A 16,704-nucleotide genomic window follows, 5' to 3' on the forward strand; every position below is an offset into this window, starting at 1 on the left:
GGTTATCGACCAATAACAGTAGCTTTACAGTCAGACCGTCCAATCAGAAGATTTTAGGCTCCTTACCACGCCCCCTTCTCACTCAAGCGAACCAATCGGAGTAGGGGAGGGCGGGACTGGTTTGTGAACGAAACGCTTCTCCAAAAACAAAATCCCGGACGTTTGTGAAATTCCGCCCAGACATTTATTTTAAGTCTAAAAAGAGGACATGTCCGGGTAAAAGAGGACGTCTGGTCACCCTAAGAAATGGAAGCTTAAGTAAAAGAGTAGGCAAAGAGTAGACACTTAAAACAAGCATTTTACAGATGTATCTTGTAACTCACTACCTTACTAATTCAGTCAGTTTCAAAAAAGCGGGGGGGGGGCGGCGCGGTGGCGCAGCAGGTAGTGTCGCAGTCTCACAGCTTCAGGGACCTTGAGGTTGTGGGTTCGATTCCCGCTCCGGGTGGGTTTCCTCCCATGGTCCAAAAACACACGTTGGTAGGTGGATTGCTGACTCTAAAGTGTCCGTAGGAATGTGTGTGTGTGTGTGTTGCTCTGTGAAGGACTGGCGTCCCCTCCAGGGTGTATTCCCCACCTTGCGCCCAATGATTCCAGGTAGGCTCCCACCGCAACACTGAATTGGATAGGCGGTTACAGATAATGAATGAATGAACAAAGTGGGTTGGCAGGTTCCTAACCTCCTCCAGAAATGTACATTGTTTCAGTTTCTATTACTGGTCAGTGAAGTATCACAGTGATTTTGAAGCAGTACTTTTAAGATACAAATATTACGTAGTGCTCCTTTAATGAACACTGTGTACTTGTTAAATTAATGAATGTTTCTAAATATTTTTCTGTTAAACGTCTTTTTATCATCTGAAAATCTTACTTAAGTGTGATTTTAAGAGGAATTGAAATATGTGAATGGTCTCACAGTAATGTAGACTGGTATTTGGTTGCATCAGGTCAAATTAAGATGTATTTTACAAGCTCTTTCGATTCAGTCTCCAAATTAGAAAGCAATTTAATCACCGGAAGTAACGTTATGAAGTAGCCAAAAAATAATCTTTTAAATTAAGCCTATATTGTTTGTAAGATTGACTCTCTGCCTGAGGATTTTTGCCCAAACTTGGTACATGGTACAGTCCAGGAGATCATACTGAGGCGTATCCGTGTGAGTTTGTACGCGAGGTGGCGTCTGGAGCATTAGTTTGGACCAGCGCCCTCCCTGCCCCCTGCGTCCGCCTCTGTGCTGCCTCTGGTCGGTGAGCAGTGATTGGAGGACCGGGTCCATTACTGCTGCTCTCACTGCGCAGCGCCAGAGAGGAATGTAGCTCCAGCACCGCAGAGACACGTACGCGAAACCTGGACAAAACACCAAAACAAGCTGGATAAAACCACATTGAAACTACATTTCTGAAGGATTCTGTAGCTCGCGGGCGTGTGTCGAAGGGTCTCGTGTCAGCCGGGCTCTTTCTGGATGGTTTTGGGGGATTTGTCCGGAGGGAGTTGACGAATTCACGAAAAGGTAAGCGGGGATTCCGGATGTTTCTCGATGCGTTTTTTCTTTCCGGGAGAAAACGTTGAGGGACGTTAGGTTTGTAGCTTTACCATAAGCTGTTCCTTGATTTTAGTTGCGATTCTCAGTTGCTACGAAGTTGTTAATCGTTTGTATCTAACTCCCGTTGGTATTAACCCGTTATTTGCGCCCGGTCGTTGTGCCTCTGTTTTCGTTGAACTTTTTTGGGCTGTTTGTAGCCGTGTGGTTGTGGAGCTTTTCCTGCTCTTCCATAAAGAACCAGCATTTTCTTACTTGAGCTTCACCTGCAACACTTTCAGGCAGACAAACCATCCGTTCTGCAAAAGTAGCCACGATTTACTGTGTTCTCAATTTCGTTTTATTGTTAACTTTTCATTGTATATGTTTTTATTTAGTTATAAGCCGAATTCATTTATTCACTCCTCCTACCAGGCCTTCTGCTGAATATATACATGACATATATAGTCTGTTTTGTAAACTTGGGCCTGTGCCGGTTAACGTTGGTCACTATAGCTTTGCTGTTCTTCATTTTATAATTCGTTCATTGGACAGTCCTCTGTCTTGGACTCGTTATTCAACTGTGTCTAATAAAGGCCCACGTCATTTGTCTTGACTTTATTAGACTCGTTTTTCACCTGAGTTTTACCAGTGACCTTTGTGTGGTTTTGTTTTGTGAGTTAAACAAGCACAATTACTTATACGTTGCTACTTTTCAACCTGTATTTGATTACCTCACTTGAATTTTGTCTGATCCAAGAAGCAGCTTTAGCTGAAATACCCCTTAAAAATAGGAACATTTGAAAACTTTTTCTCTCTCTCTAAAAATATCCTTGCAACGTTGCTAAGAATCATCATGGCTATAACTTAACAATCAGCTCAAAATCAGTATATTGTATTCGTAAATGGCATGATTAGGTTAATGTCCATCACATATTAACATAACAAATAACTAACACCAGGGAATGGAATCTCGGGTCAATTGGAGTTGCCTTTGTTTGTGTATTTATTTTCTAGTCTTTAGCCTCAGTGTATTTCTGCCACCACTAAAAGAATGATTGTTCTACAAGCCACTGTAACCTCCCTACTCTGTTTGTACAAGACTCTGCTGATTAAAAAAGTGTTCTTTTTTTAACTTTCTGATTTGAAGAATGTTTGGAGTCAGTGTCTTTCTGCATATCCCAGCCCTCACTAGCACACAGTGTGAACCCACTTCTGATTAGTCCCTAGGGCTGCTACAAATGGAGGCTGAGATAAATCTTCCAGTAAGATGCAAGGCTACTCCATATATCTTGATTCACCATGGTATTGAGGTTTTTTTTGTGCTTCAGCAAATGAAGAGGGGAAACTGCTGAAGGAAAAATGGAGCCTCAGAGTGGGCTGTGCTCGCCTCCTGGCTCTGCTAAGAAACCCTTCTCTTTTTTTAGTGCCAGTGTTCGGAAACACAAATAGACTTTAATGCCTATGGTTTATTTTCCCTGTCTCAACACAGTGAATATGAATAGACTTTCAAGTAAACACCGGGCAGTTTGAGCTACTTAGATCTGGAAGTCATTTGCAGAAACTCTTAGCTGATTGGGTTAGGCATGAGTCTTTGTGAGGGGGGGGGGGAATACATCAAAAGGAACTTTAGTGTGCCAGTTTTCATACAGCACTGTGCGAAAGTCAGAATTTGTTTAATTTTTAATCACGGCAGCCATTAAGTAGGAGTTGTTAGTTTGTCTAAAGAAATTTCATGTACGTTAGATACATTTCACACGCGGAAACAATGGAGAGTCGTCTGAAGAGGTGTTAAACCTATAATTTCTGTGTAAAGATATTGTGGAATAAAGGTGTCCTGAGCAGAGTTGTGTCTGAATACAAAGCAATTGTTTTGGTCTGAGATGCTGGCAGAATGTCACATTTGAATGAAGTCCTTATCATGATGGGACGGAAAAGACGAGTAGCTGTCAATAATCTGATACTGAGGAAGGGGGAAAAAGTGGTAATGGGCAAAATAAACTTCTGGTATGAACTGACTCAATATCCTCTTCAGCATTTTTTCTTGGATTGAGAGAAGCAGAAAATACAACCAGATTCTGAACACTCGTATGGAATGAAAGACTGGTATTTGTGGGGAAACCCTAAATGCCTGTAAGGGAACTAATAAAGGCAGAGACAAACTAAATGACTTTTCTTCTGATGTAACAGTTGTTTTAACTGCTCCTGAGATAAGAGGGAGCTTTTTGAATTTTCAAAGTAAATGTTATTTTTCAGATGACACAACAGGAGTGCATAGCTTAACGAGATTGCATTCCTCCAAGCGCCGATGTACAAGTATAAACATAAGGCAAAAACACAGACGTACTGGTCACATTAACACAGACACAAACTTTTGCACAGCACTGTGTGTTTTATGTCTACAACCAGATAGCCATCTTATTTTGGACATGCTGTGAGACGGATATGTTTATTGGAAATGGCAGTTATTTCAGTAAAGACAGAAACAAAAGAGTATTCTAGAGAAATCATATCCATAGTTCTTAGGTGTAGTTTAAAAACACGTTGCTATTTTTAGTGAGAAGTTCATCAGAGTCTGTTGAGGCTAATATTTGTGTGTGTGTGTGGGTGAGAGAGAGAGGGAGAGAGATTGAGATACTGCATTTGGTTTGTGGCTTTGTACCACGAGTTCTTACCTCCCCATTGCATGTTCTCTTTGTAGGTTACTACTACAGTACATGCTCATTTAAGATTGTGACACATTCAAGCCTATCGTTGCTGTGACCTCATTGTGTTCAAACGGAAAAGCAACTGATCCAACATGAATCATTTAGTGAATTCATCATTTAGCACTTGTTAGGGTGGTGACAAGGTAAGTTTAGTGACACATACAGATGAGCCATAACATGATGACCACTGTGTTGTTTCGAAACTCACTGTTCTTTCTCTCAGTTCCACTGACCATATAGTAGCGTGTAACATAGTGTAGCCCATTTGTTGCTCTGTATACATTGCTTGCCTCTTTCACCCTGTTCTACAATGATTAGGCCTACTACAGGGCAGGTATGATTTGAGTGGTGGATCAGTCTCAGCCCAGCAGTGATACTGAGGGTTTAAAAACTCTAGCAGCACTGCTGTGTCTGAACCAGTCACACTAGGACAACACGCTACCAACACATCATGGTCACAGCTGTGCTGAGAATGATCCACCAGCCAAATCATACCTGCTCTGAGGTGGTCCTGACCATTGAAGAACAGGGTGAAATGGACCAAACGAGGAATGCGTAGCAACAAGTTTTCCTGTATGGTCAGTTCATCTAAGAGAATGGACAGTGCATTAGCAAAGGCTACAAAATGTATTTCTCCCATGAAAAGACAAATAGCTTCTCATATATTCCATTGCGGTGCTGCTAATTGTAGAACATGTGCACAGATAAACTACAGATAGTGTCTGTCTGCGTTTACTGACATGGGCAATTTGCCCTAAAGAATGATTGTAAGATCAGCCTTGTTCTTAAAATCAGGATAAACATTCGCAAATTGTGTGAACCATTTTCTCCCATCGGTTCACATGATGCCTAGCCAGATATTTCTAGTTACTTGCAGCTCTTTTTTTTTTTTTTATTTGCTTATTTGGCTCATTCCTTACAGCCATATTATGGGCTGGAGCTTTTTGTAGATCCCCTCACCACCGCCACCCCAACCTCATGTAGCAAATGAAACCTTTAATGATGTTTGTGGCTCATGAAGCCTTCTGCTTGAGAAAGGCCTCTGCCTGCTCACAACTAAACCGGGAGTGGGAAGAGAACATGGAAGCAAATTTAATTTTCTCCAGAAGAGCCAAGCCTTCTTTATTTATATATCATTATGGCTATATTTAAAGGACAAAAAAAAATCTTGTTCTGCTACACCGTACATGACTAGCGCTTTACTCTCAGCCTTTGTACTTTCAAGGTTTTGACTTGAGGGATGAGATTGAAGTATAGGGTAAAGTGCAGATGGTATTGGGATGTGAAAGAGGAAACTAAAATGAGGTCACTGTTATAGTCTATATCTGTGTGCAGAGTTTAAGAACGGAAAAGTAAGGTTGTACTGCACTGATTTTTGCACTTTTTTGCCAGCAGTTCTCTGTTGGCACTTTCCTCCTGCATGGTCCCAGCTCCCAGCTCTCCATCCAACCTCAATTCCTCAGTGTGCAAGAAATGGCCAATAAAGTGATTATTATTAAAATTCGAATGTGATATATAAACTTTGGAGTGCTGATTGGCCAGAGAATCTTGTAAATCTAAAGCCAGCACAAACTAGCCATTTGTAAAATCTCCAAGTTACATTTGAGATCATGTTTGTTTTAATCTGGCTCACAATGACAGCTTGTAAAAATATGCGATGCTGGACAGTCCAGCAAGAGCTGGATAGTGCAAAAGGAATGAAAATATATACGGATCTGTCTGAACTGGTGCGCAGTGCAATGTTTAGGTCTAAAAGATAAAAACAGCATGTGAAAATATGATGAATAAACAACACTTATCTTTACCACTGCTATTGTGCTTCCCAGTTACAGACTGTGTTTTGCAAAATGTTTTAGCTACATTTGGTGGGGGAGACGTGCGAGTGGGAAACCAACTACAGACCAGGGACCGAACAGTGGGTACAGCAGTGTAGAGTAAGTACTAAGCTGTGGATAAGTTGTAGTTCTGTTGTAGTATGTAGCTCTGCCCAGTATATCTACACTGATCAAGATTAATATTACTATCAGGTAAAGTAAGGAACGTTATCTTGTCCATTCTTGGAACCAATCTTGGTCAGTACAAACCACTTCATAATAGAAGCAGCCCCCAAAACCTGCCAATTTAGGGACACTTTGATTTAAGTGCTTTCCACTGCATGTCACCTACTCGACTTGACTTTACTTGGCTCTACTCACTTGGTACATGGTTGGTCTTACACTATAAAGCTCCCCCCACCCCGAAATGAAGCTAGTGACATCACAAAGCACAATCTTTAATTGGAATTGCCGCCTGTGATAACCACAGCAATGGTAGTGATAACGTTAAACGTTGTGTATTTGTGATGTTGCTGTTGCAGAAAGTGGAGACATAATGTAACATAAGGTTCGAGATATCAGGAACCAAATTTGCCTTATAAATAACCAAAAGTCAAGTAGATACTATGCAATGAAAAGTGCCATTTGTCCCTTGTCAAAATCACTCCCTGTTTTACCCATTTAAACATCTACATAGAAATGAACTGTTCATTTGCTGCTTCTAATAGCCCATACTCGACAGATAACATTGTAACAAGATAATCAGTGCTGTTCAATTAGTCTCTTATTGGTTTTAATCTTGTGGCTTTTTGGTGTATGTGCATACGCCGTTGGCTTTCAGGCGCTTCTCTTTTGTGCACTGAACCTTGTCTGGAATAAGATGTGGTTTTGAAAAGCCAGAGGAGGTCTTGGGTAATGGAAATGGATGGAGGCTGATACGGGTTCTGTAGAGATCTTATCACCCACTGCAGCAATAGTCTACCTGTTTACTTCCCTTTTTACTGCACAGACAGGCGCTCACTTCCTGGCTTGGTGACTTTTTTTCTCGCTGAATGTTATCAGCAAATCTTAATGAACACTGAGTCTACAAATGGTTTGTATGTGGCTGGCAACCAAAGAACACCTCTTTTCAGTTGCTCTGAAGAAAAGAGAAACGAGGAGAAAGGAGGGCAGTTAAATCCAATATCGCTGCTTTGTTTTCACGGTTTTATTCAGATTATTCCCAGAGCAGTCTTGTATAATGGTACATTGTCATTACCTGCATTACATAGTTTGTATAATGGTTTCATCTGAGTATATTGTTTAAGACCCTTGTTCAGGTGGTTCTCCAGTGGCAGGTTTTCTTTTCTCAGCAGTCATTAAATTGAAGGGAAACTTTGTCTTCTTAACCCAGTTATTTTGGAATAGACCTTGGCTCTCACTTTGAACTAACTCTGCATTTTCATCACTATAAATCCCTCTATTCATGCCACGGTAGAACACTGCAGTCACAAGCCTTTGTTTCAAAAGCACTTCTTTTTTCGTAGGGGTTTAGAACAAAAGAATTGAGTTGTTTTGGGTGAGCTGGACCATGCAAAGTACACACACACCCATTATCAGCTGTGCTGGGACCTCGCTTTGTCCAGCTCTTACTGACCATATGCTACTGAAAGTGCTGCTTTGACTGCCCTGTATTGAGGTGGGCTAAACGTGACCACTGTAGCCAAAATATGTGTTCACTTAACCAGCAGTTCAGATTCCTGTGTTACCATAGCAACCAAAAAACTGTATTTCCTCATCCATCCATGTTTGGTCACTGATGTCAGTTTGTTTAACAGGCTGTGTTTGCAGAGTGAGATTCATAAGTATTGCACTTTGTATGTGATCACTGCTGCTGAACATGAGCCAAAAACTCAGTAGAACATCATTAATTAGTGTCCCAGGTGGATGCTCGAAGAAACGGGATTTTCTCTGCATGAATAAGAGTTAAATGCATACGAAGATGGATTAAGGCCCAGTAAATCAATGTGGAAGGCTTTGCTCCACTTAAACTAAAGCCTCATTAACGTAACTCAGAGCAGAATAATAGGATATTTTGGGAAATAAATCATTATGTGCTTGGGCACTGTGCTATTTTAGATTTTTAAAAGTTTACAGGATTGATTTTGTATAATATTTTTCTCCAGACATTTTATGCATTCAGTTATGCTCTTTCTATGCCACGTCATTTATAAAAGGTGTGTCCAGCTGTATTTATGTGGAAAAGATATTTGTAAAAACGTAATATGTTTAGTTTGTACATCAAACCAAACTACTTGTTTATATGTATATGAGTTTATATGTTTGAAGCTTTGGCCATCTTAAATTTTTGATGTTGATGATGCTTGGTTTATTTTTTAAAGTTTAAATTATATTTTCGATAAGTATAATTTGTTCGGGGGCATGGTGGCGCAGCAGGTAGTGTCACAGTCACACAGCTCCAGTGTCCTGGAGGTTGTGGGTTCCAGTCCGGCTCTGTGTGACTGTCCTGTGAGTAGTTTGGTGTGTTCTCCCTGTGTCAGCGTGGGTTTCCTTCGGGTGCTCGGGTTTCATCCCACGGTCCAAAAACACGTTGGAAGGTGGATTGGAGACTCAAAAAGTGTCCATAGTGTGTGAGTGAATTTGTGTGTGCGAGTGTGTCGCCCTGCGAAGTACTAGCGCCCCCTTCAGGGTGTGTTCCTACCGTGCACCCTGTGATTCCCGATAGGCTCCGGACCCACTGCGACCCTGAACTGGATGAGTGGTTACAGACAATGAATAATTTGTTCAATAGTAATTCTGTGTTACACTGACACAACTAAAGAAAATCAAGTTCTGCTTAAAGGGAATGTTTACGATTGTGGGGTACTGCGGTTCTCTTGTTTGTTTATGTTCAGAAGCGCCTCATATTTTAAGGTGGAACGCAATGTTTGAGGGAAAAAATTTACTCTTGTTTGTATGAGGCTAAAGTTTAACATGTCCATAAATTATTTATTCACTGTTTGAATTACCACAGAAACTCATTTGTTTTGTTTTGTAGAACTTTCAGTCTGTGTTTACTTCCATGCAGTTAGAGTTTTGCATCAGTCCCACTTTAATCTGAAGCAGTTACAATAAAATATTGGTAACCACACTAGACTGGAGAGCTAGAAAATAGTATGGAAACATCCTGTGAATTTTGAGAAAACTTTTTTTTTTTGTTAATAATTAAAATCGTGGACATCGCTTTTAAATAAAAATTAATAATAATTAAAGCTGGCGTGTTTTTGTAATTTGTGTCTTGCTCGAACCTAAAATGTGCAGTGGATTAACACTCTCTCTCTTTGTCAGTGGGTCTGGATTTATTTTGTCTATTATTATTTATATTGAACTGTGGGTCCCAGACCAGAAAAGCATTTGAATGATTAATCACATTGTGTAATGTATAATTTTGTTCAGGAATAAAGCTTTTCTGTTACTTCTACAATGATAGCAAACTTAGTGCCCGTGTTGAACCATTTTGTTTAAAACTGATATATTCTGTCACTGACTGTTACTATGTAACACAGTTTGAATGGCTGCCCTCAGGCTTTGGTTTTTTAAAATATTTAGTTTTATGAAAGGGTAAGATTCTTGAAAGTGTAAGCCATTGCCACATGTTCTGTGTGACATGTTGTAATGCAAGATTCATGGAATCACAGAAATGAAATGCAGGAGTTTCGGTAGCCCATCTAAATATGTTCAATTGTTTTTATAAGTTTGCACAAACATTTAGTTGTATTAGATTTGATTAACAGTGTCTTATTTGTGCGTTCTGTTGTTTGTACTTTTGTGTACAGCTGTGACCTCCAGTGGAAAGACCTGATGAGCAGAGGAGGTGAAGCTTTCAGGTCCTTCTGAAAGTGTGAAAAAGGTCAGAGTGGAAGCTCAATCTGTCTGAGCTGAAGCCACTGAGGCCTCCCACCAGTTTTCCACGTTCCCACACAGAGTGCCCCAGTGAACCACACTAACCTTCTCATTTCATGGGCTTTAATTTCAATTAGCTATGGCTGATCGTTCACTTTGATCGTATTAGACCCAACTGCTTTTTATACGCCCTCATGCTTTCCTGTTGGCTTTACTAAACCCTCTGGAATTAACAGTGGCGATGGCATCTTCAAACGTTTGATTTCCACTTCCTACAGCTGTCCCTCATCTTCCTGATCTTTGCTTTTCTACCTTCCACCATCTCTCTCTCTCTCTCTCTCTTTCTCTTCCTCTTCCACATAACAGATCACTCAGTATCACATGCACAGTGCACTGATGTCATCAAGTAAATTCTTCTGCCAGTGGTCAGCCTACTGTTTATACATTGATTAGCTGCTGACGCTGCACTGCATGGAATTCAAATAAATAAATGGGGGTTGAAAGTGCAGCTTGTTGGTTTCATTCCTCACTCGTCATCAGTGGGGAAGTCTGAACTGAAAACACTTTCTAAATAGGGCTGGACGATATGGCCAAGTATAAAATGTTTATATGATATAATTCCTGTATCGATTTAAACAACACAGGGCTCCAGAAGGTGACTAAAATGGTCATAATTGTGCCCAGAAATATTAATTTGCACGTAAAATAATGAATTAAGTCACCAGTGGTGACCGGTATCAACGTTTGATTATTATTATTAATTTTTGCCTTGGAAGGTAAATGATAAAACATTTTGTGAAGCACCCAATCACATGGATGTGTCTGGCTATCAAAACATGCCTGCAAGCTTTTTGACCAAAAATGCGACAACCGAAGCAGTAGCTAAGAGGAGCTGAGCATTTAGCAGTGAACGGTGGAGTGTAGAAAATGGTGAAGCATCAAATATCAGATATTTTCACACAATCTGCACCTTTCGGACCTGAAGAGTCTGTCTGCTCCACCCCAGCCTGACTCCATTTGCAACAGTATAGTAGTGGGAGATGCAAACAAGATGTACTTTGTAACAGCCGCCCACCTCAAGTGAAAGTACAACCACAGAGATATTTCAAAACTTCTTGGTTTCTGGGGTTTGCATGGCTCAGGTACACTAACGTAAAGCATAATATGTACTGTGAGTTCTGTTTCCAAGGCAAGCAAAGATATCTCTTGAAAAACAGGAAGAAATTGTTAAAAAAAAAGATTCATGATTGCTTTATGACCTATTTTTATGCATATTGTTATTTGGCTCTTAAGCTACTGGCGCCTTTTTTTTTCCTCCCCTCATTATTTAGGAGCCATTGGCTCACATCACCATCAAACATTAACCTCTTGGCTTTGTCAATATTAATATTTTTAAACTAACTTTAACATTGAGGGCAGTGGACAGGGTGGCGCTCTTTATTTAACATCAATCAGTGACAGATGCTGTAAATATTGTATATTGAAACATTTTATGCTGCAAAAAAAAAAACATTAAAATAACCCCCCACCTCATACGTTTTTTTTTTCGTATGATGTCTTCAGTAAGCTGCATACTCCAAATAAAAAAATCCTAAAATAGTGTGTATGTGTAAACATACATAACCTAATTTTATGTACATTACTCCAGAGCTGTAGTTCTTCTACTGGGTGGCCTTCTTATTGGAGGGAGCTTCAGTCTAGATGTTAAGTGTGACCATGTGTAACTCAGGCAACGTTTTGCAAATGCTTGGAAAATTAACTGGAATTCCTGCTGAATGAGTGCAGCAATGTCTGCTCTTCCTGGTACATTTAAGATTTGGGTGATATTTTTGGTGTGAGGATTTGGTGAAGGAGAAGAGTGACTTGTGTTGCCTCTGGACCTATCTGTGAGTATGTTTAATGAGCTTGAAATGGATTAGATATTTGAGGGAACATTCCTATATCCATTCCCATAACAAATCTAAGCTTACAATAGAACAAGAGCTTTTAAAATAAATATTGGCTTCAGTTGTTTCATTTGTTCAGTTGTATTGTATTCTGTTGATTATAACTCAAGGTTTCAGAAGTGGTATTGGAAAAGAAAAAGTGGCTTTGTATTATTTGTAATCTCCACTGAACACTACAAAGCCTCTGTGCTTCACAGAAGAATGTTGATGTTGTACAGAGGCAGAAAGACCCTGCACACTTTCTATTACTTTCTTTGTGATAGATGCATTCTTAAGAAACTAAACCCATCACTAGAAAACCTACAGCTTAGAGCGAGGCAGACTAGAGCCAAGCAGCTTTTTGTCTGAATCTAAACAGTTTGTCTACTCCCTGCTAACTGGCATTGACCATGCACCCTTCCCAGGCTTCAGTTCTGCTTTACCCTCATTTGGAATTTGAAACCTCACTCTTGTACATCTCTGTCTGTGTGGATGAGGTCTATTGTAAGTCAGAAACATCAGTGAATGCTGAAGGTGCATCATTAATAATGTAGGGGTCTCTGGTTGGCTCTTAGAGAGTGGTATTTTATTCCCCATGTACAAGGGTTCTTAAAGGTTATCTGCGTATTTTACAAATGTCATAACTTTTTGCTGCGTTAGAAAGGTCATGATAATGTAACCCTTATCAGCTTTAATCAGTGTTTAGTTAAACATAGGAATTTTTTTTTTAGGGGAATGTCTATGACTGCTGGTAAAGGCAGTTCCCTCTCGTTTGTTTACATTCAGAAGCTCTGCAATTTTTAAGGTGGAATGGTATGTTTGAGAGGAAAAAATGTTGTTTGTATGTGGCTTGGAGTTCAACAGAAATATCTCAATATTACCCACATACAGTGCAGGAATAACGCAATCTCCTTATCTCGGTTTGTGCTTTTCAACATTTGGAGTTCCCTTCATTGTCTTAAAAACAAAAAACCTCCAGACGACTGAACATCGCTTTTAAGTACCTGAGCCCCACAGGCCTCAATATCCCTTTTAAAATCATGTTTTTTTGTTTCTCAGCAGTTCTGCAGTTCCACTGACGGATGTGTGGGCTTCTTGAAATTCCCTCAGCGCTGGACATCTAACCTCAGACACTCATGAGTCTGATCTGGTCCGGTTTTTTGGAACATCATGCCTTGCCTTACCGGCTTCCCTCTCAGGTAAGATCTCACTGTTGGTTCTGTTTCCTGCAGTGTCAGTGTGAAAAGTTCCTCACTCAGTATTTCCATCCCTTTCACAATTCTCAAACTTGTGATGTGGCATAAGAATAATATACTGTTAAATTAACAGTATTTGTTTAAGCTTCAACACCGTAGCACCAGTCATTTTTAAGGTGTTGAAGCTTAAGACACTTCTCCACTGCATGATACCTACTCTACTCTGCTCTATTCACTTTTTGGTCCCTAGTCCATGGAAGGTTTTCCACTAGCAGCTCCTCCCCATAATTTAGTGGGTGACGTCACAAAAACACAGTCTGTAATTTTAACCATGGGCTTTGAATATCACCACAACAGCAGCAGTAGTGTTAAGCGCTTTTTACTTGTCCTGTATTTACTTTTTATTTATTTAATTATTTTTGTTGGGAGGACTGAAAATGGCTGTGTGCTGCCATTTCCCCCCCTCCCCCCCCCCCCCCCCCCCCCACCCCACCCACACACACCCAACAAATGTGATCACTAGTATAGCTTATAGATTTTACAGATGCCTAGTTTGTGCTGGATGTCTGTATTCCATTGAGATTTTTTTCTTTCCTTATTTGCTTGTTGCCTGTGTTTTGAAAGGACAGGGCCCTTGTAACACCCTGATTCCTGCCGCCATGAGCGCGGATTAACCCTGGACCCAGCGCCTCAGACAGAGACAGACCTAGGCAATCAGCAGGTTTCCTGTCTCATAATTATTGAAGCTTGATTGGTCCAGATCACCATCCACTCCACCTCCCCTGCACCACTGCACATTAATAACCCCTAGTCATGTGAGGAATGTGTGTTTACACACGCACCTCCATGCCGCACAGCCCCAGAACGGTCCAGTTTGAGCGTCTCTGCTCACAATTACTGCAGCTAATTCACAGGCCTTCATTTTGATTGGACCTAAGTGAGAGTTTAGGTTTGGCTTAGTGAAGTGGATCAATCAGGCCATTTGAGTGTGGTTTAGTGAGCCGTGTGGACCTGGGATGTTTACATGGGGTTGGTAAGATGGCAGGCCTGGGGGGGAGGGGCTGTTCCACTCAATTGCAGCCACATGTTTGCAGAGGACGTGGAGCTGAACGAGGCTGTGTGATCTGCCAGACTTTAAACAGAGTCTTTGCCTTTGGGCAGCTCTGAAGTTTTCCAGTGTGTTCCTCCAGCCTCGTCGTTACTGTGGTTTCAGCACAAACACACTGCCATGCCGCCGTACACTTGTGCATTCATAAATGTTACACACACTTCCACTCATACCCACACACTCATAAATACAGTTTCTTGTGCAGTGTTCAGCACACACGGACCACACACAGCAGCCTAAATTAGGACGAGCCAATCCGTGCACTCTGTGCGGTTCGAGATTTTAAAATCCATACAAAGGAAAAATGGAACTATTGACATTTGTTGTTATGTTGTTTACAGCTAGCTGGCCAAACACATTTAATACATGTGATAATATTTGTGATCTATCAGCTTTGTGGAGGATTCTTTGTGTACTTCATCTACACATCTATTATCTTCTCATGGCTTTAGAGCATAAAATTATGGACATGGAGCTTTCAAGGGAGGAGTTTCAGCATGGCTGTATTTTCAGTTGTAGGTTCAAACAAACCAGACGTCATGTTTGGGCTTTGAAGATGGCGTGTTTTTGAGCAGGGTTGAAGGATTGAGAACATGCGTAAAATACGTGCTTTTACAGCTCCCCCGCTGTTCCAATTAGACGCTCTCAGTTTAAAGCTGTAAAATTGTAAGCTTTTAGTAGCTATACATTACTTTATTCCTCTCTACAGCAAAAGGGACCTTGGTTAGTTTGTTAGGCAACTGAACGGCATGTTTGTTATTGAACATTATATAAGAATACACTAAAGAATTAAAGGTCTTATTGTTGGCAGTCAAAAAGAACGAAGGCTTACAATACTGTGTGAAACAATACTAAGCTCTAGTAGGCATAAATAAAAGTAGAGTAATCACAAAAACACTTTACACAATACTTTAAAGTTAAGTAGTGCTCAGCAATAGCAATATCACTATTAATTACACATTTTACCACGATTACGATTATTTTTGTTTTTGAATTTTTGACCCTCACGTTCAGTGATGAGGTTGTACTGTAAATATGCTCCAATATTAAAGCTGGGATATATTTTCTAATGTTGCTGGGAACTTGTTCCTCTCTCGTTTTTTGAACACTGTTCATATTTGGTGTGTGATTGTGCATTGGTTGCTGAAACTCAGTGTTTTCAGTGTTTACATTTGGCTTCTTTTGTTCAGTGTTGTTTTAATTAGAGTCAAAACACATGGACGCTGTGTTTTTCTTTGGTAAGAGCTACTCGAGTTTGCTTGCTTCCATGGGGCAGATTTCCATGACTGTTTTTTGGTTTTAAAAGAACAGTATATGAACACACAATGGGGACATATCATTTTTTTTATTGTTCTGTCATAATGGATATAGACAAGAATTTGTCGATTATAAGTTCTGTGTTCGATGTCAATTTAGATTAATTATCGATTAATTGCCCAGCCCTAACGTTAAGGATAGTGGGACAAAAAAACAGCTTTTCTTGCTGTCCTGTACTGGTCTGCTCAGATATGTTTAGCAGTTTGAGCAGCAGATATTGTGTCGTTTTTAGGAGTCTTACACTTCAAAACCTTACAATGCTGGATATTTGAGTATGATTGGTCTTTTTTTTTTGTTGTTACTGTTTTGCTGGTTCTTTGTTCGCTCAAACGAACCCCAGAAAGCACAGCATTTCACACACCTATCAAGTCTTCAAGTGGCATGATTTTGTATTGTATTGTTGCCCACCCCTCTTAGGAAGTAGGTGCCTTTTGGTCAAACCTATGACCCCTATGAGGCCTCTGTGATTGACACTCTGTCCAGCTCTCTCTGCAGAGCAGGAAAGGATTTGGGAGGAGGAAGGTTTGCAACAGAAGATAAAGCCTCTTTATCATTCGCCCCCCCTTGGAATGCAGAGGCAGGTAATGGAAAACTACCCCCCTTTACGCCCACCAGTGTCAGGCAGTAGTGCCTCCTGAAAGAGAGTGGCGCGAACCATGGCACCAGACTAGCTCGATTTCACAGGAAAAAAACAAAAACAGTCACCATTACCCGCGATAAAAAAACATATCTCCCAACAGTAGCACAGCATGTCTCTCCAATCTATATGGATAAGGGAGAAAATAGCATGCTTTTAAACACTTTGTGGCAGACATCTAGATGTGCAGGCCCATAGAAAAGTGTCTGCACAGACAGTGTGGCAGCGCAAGCTCTGTGGAGTGTGAAAGTGATCTGTTTGTAAGAGAGGAATGTCCTCCTAAAGCCATTAAGGCTTCTCTGTGGTCAGAGCAGTGGAGACATTGAAACTACCTGCATAAAGTGCATTTCTGTGCTTTACTTAATGTGGCATCGTGTCTTTCAGCTCGCACCACTCAGTGTTTAAAGGAACGTGTACAATGTCACATTCATTAACCAGCCAGATGACATATGTCTTTATACACGGGGGGATGGGGGGCACTTATGAATGTGGATGTTGTTTCCCTGAAATGCTTCGTCAGAACAGCTTTGGCAGGCCTGCATAGATTAGAATCTGTGACTTGGCAAGCAAGAATTCACTTTAAGTGGGCCCACATTAT

The 16,704-nt window shown here is 40.6% G+C and overlaps 1 protein-coding gene across 2 annotated transcripts in view; it reads left to right on the forward strand.

Annotated features, from left to right (window-relative positions):
* The first annotated feature begins 1,214 nt into the window (after positions 1-1,214).
* Positions 1,215-16,704, forward strand: part of bmpr1ab (bone morphogenetic protein receptor, type IAb) — a 40,609-nt gene continuing 25,119 nt past the window's right edge. Inside the window, exons 1-2 of one of the 2 annotated variants that reach the window (XM_066662753.1) lie at positions 1,215-1,510; positions 12,908-13,047. The gene's annotated coding sequence lies outside the window, so the exon portion shown is untranslated. The remainder of the gene's footprint in view (positions 1,511-12,907; positions 13,048-16,704) is intronic. The other variant, XM_066662754.1, reaches the window with a different exon arrangement.

The sequence above is a fragment of the Hoplias malabaricus genome, chromosome 3 (genome assembly GCF_029633855.1).
Source record: "Hoplias malabaricus isolate fHopMal1 chromosome 3, fHopMal1.hap1, whole genome shotgun sequence".
NCBI lineage: Eukaryota > Metazoa > Chordata > Actinopteri > Characiformes > Erythrinidae > Hoplias > Hoplias malabaricus.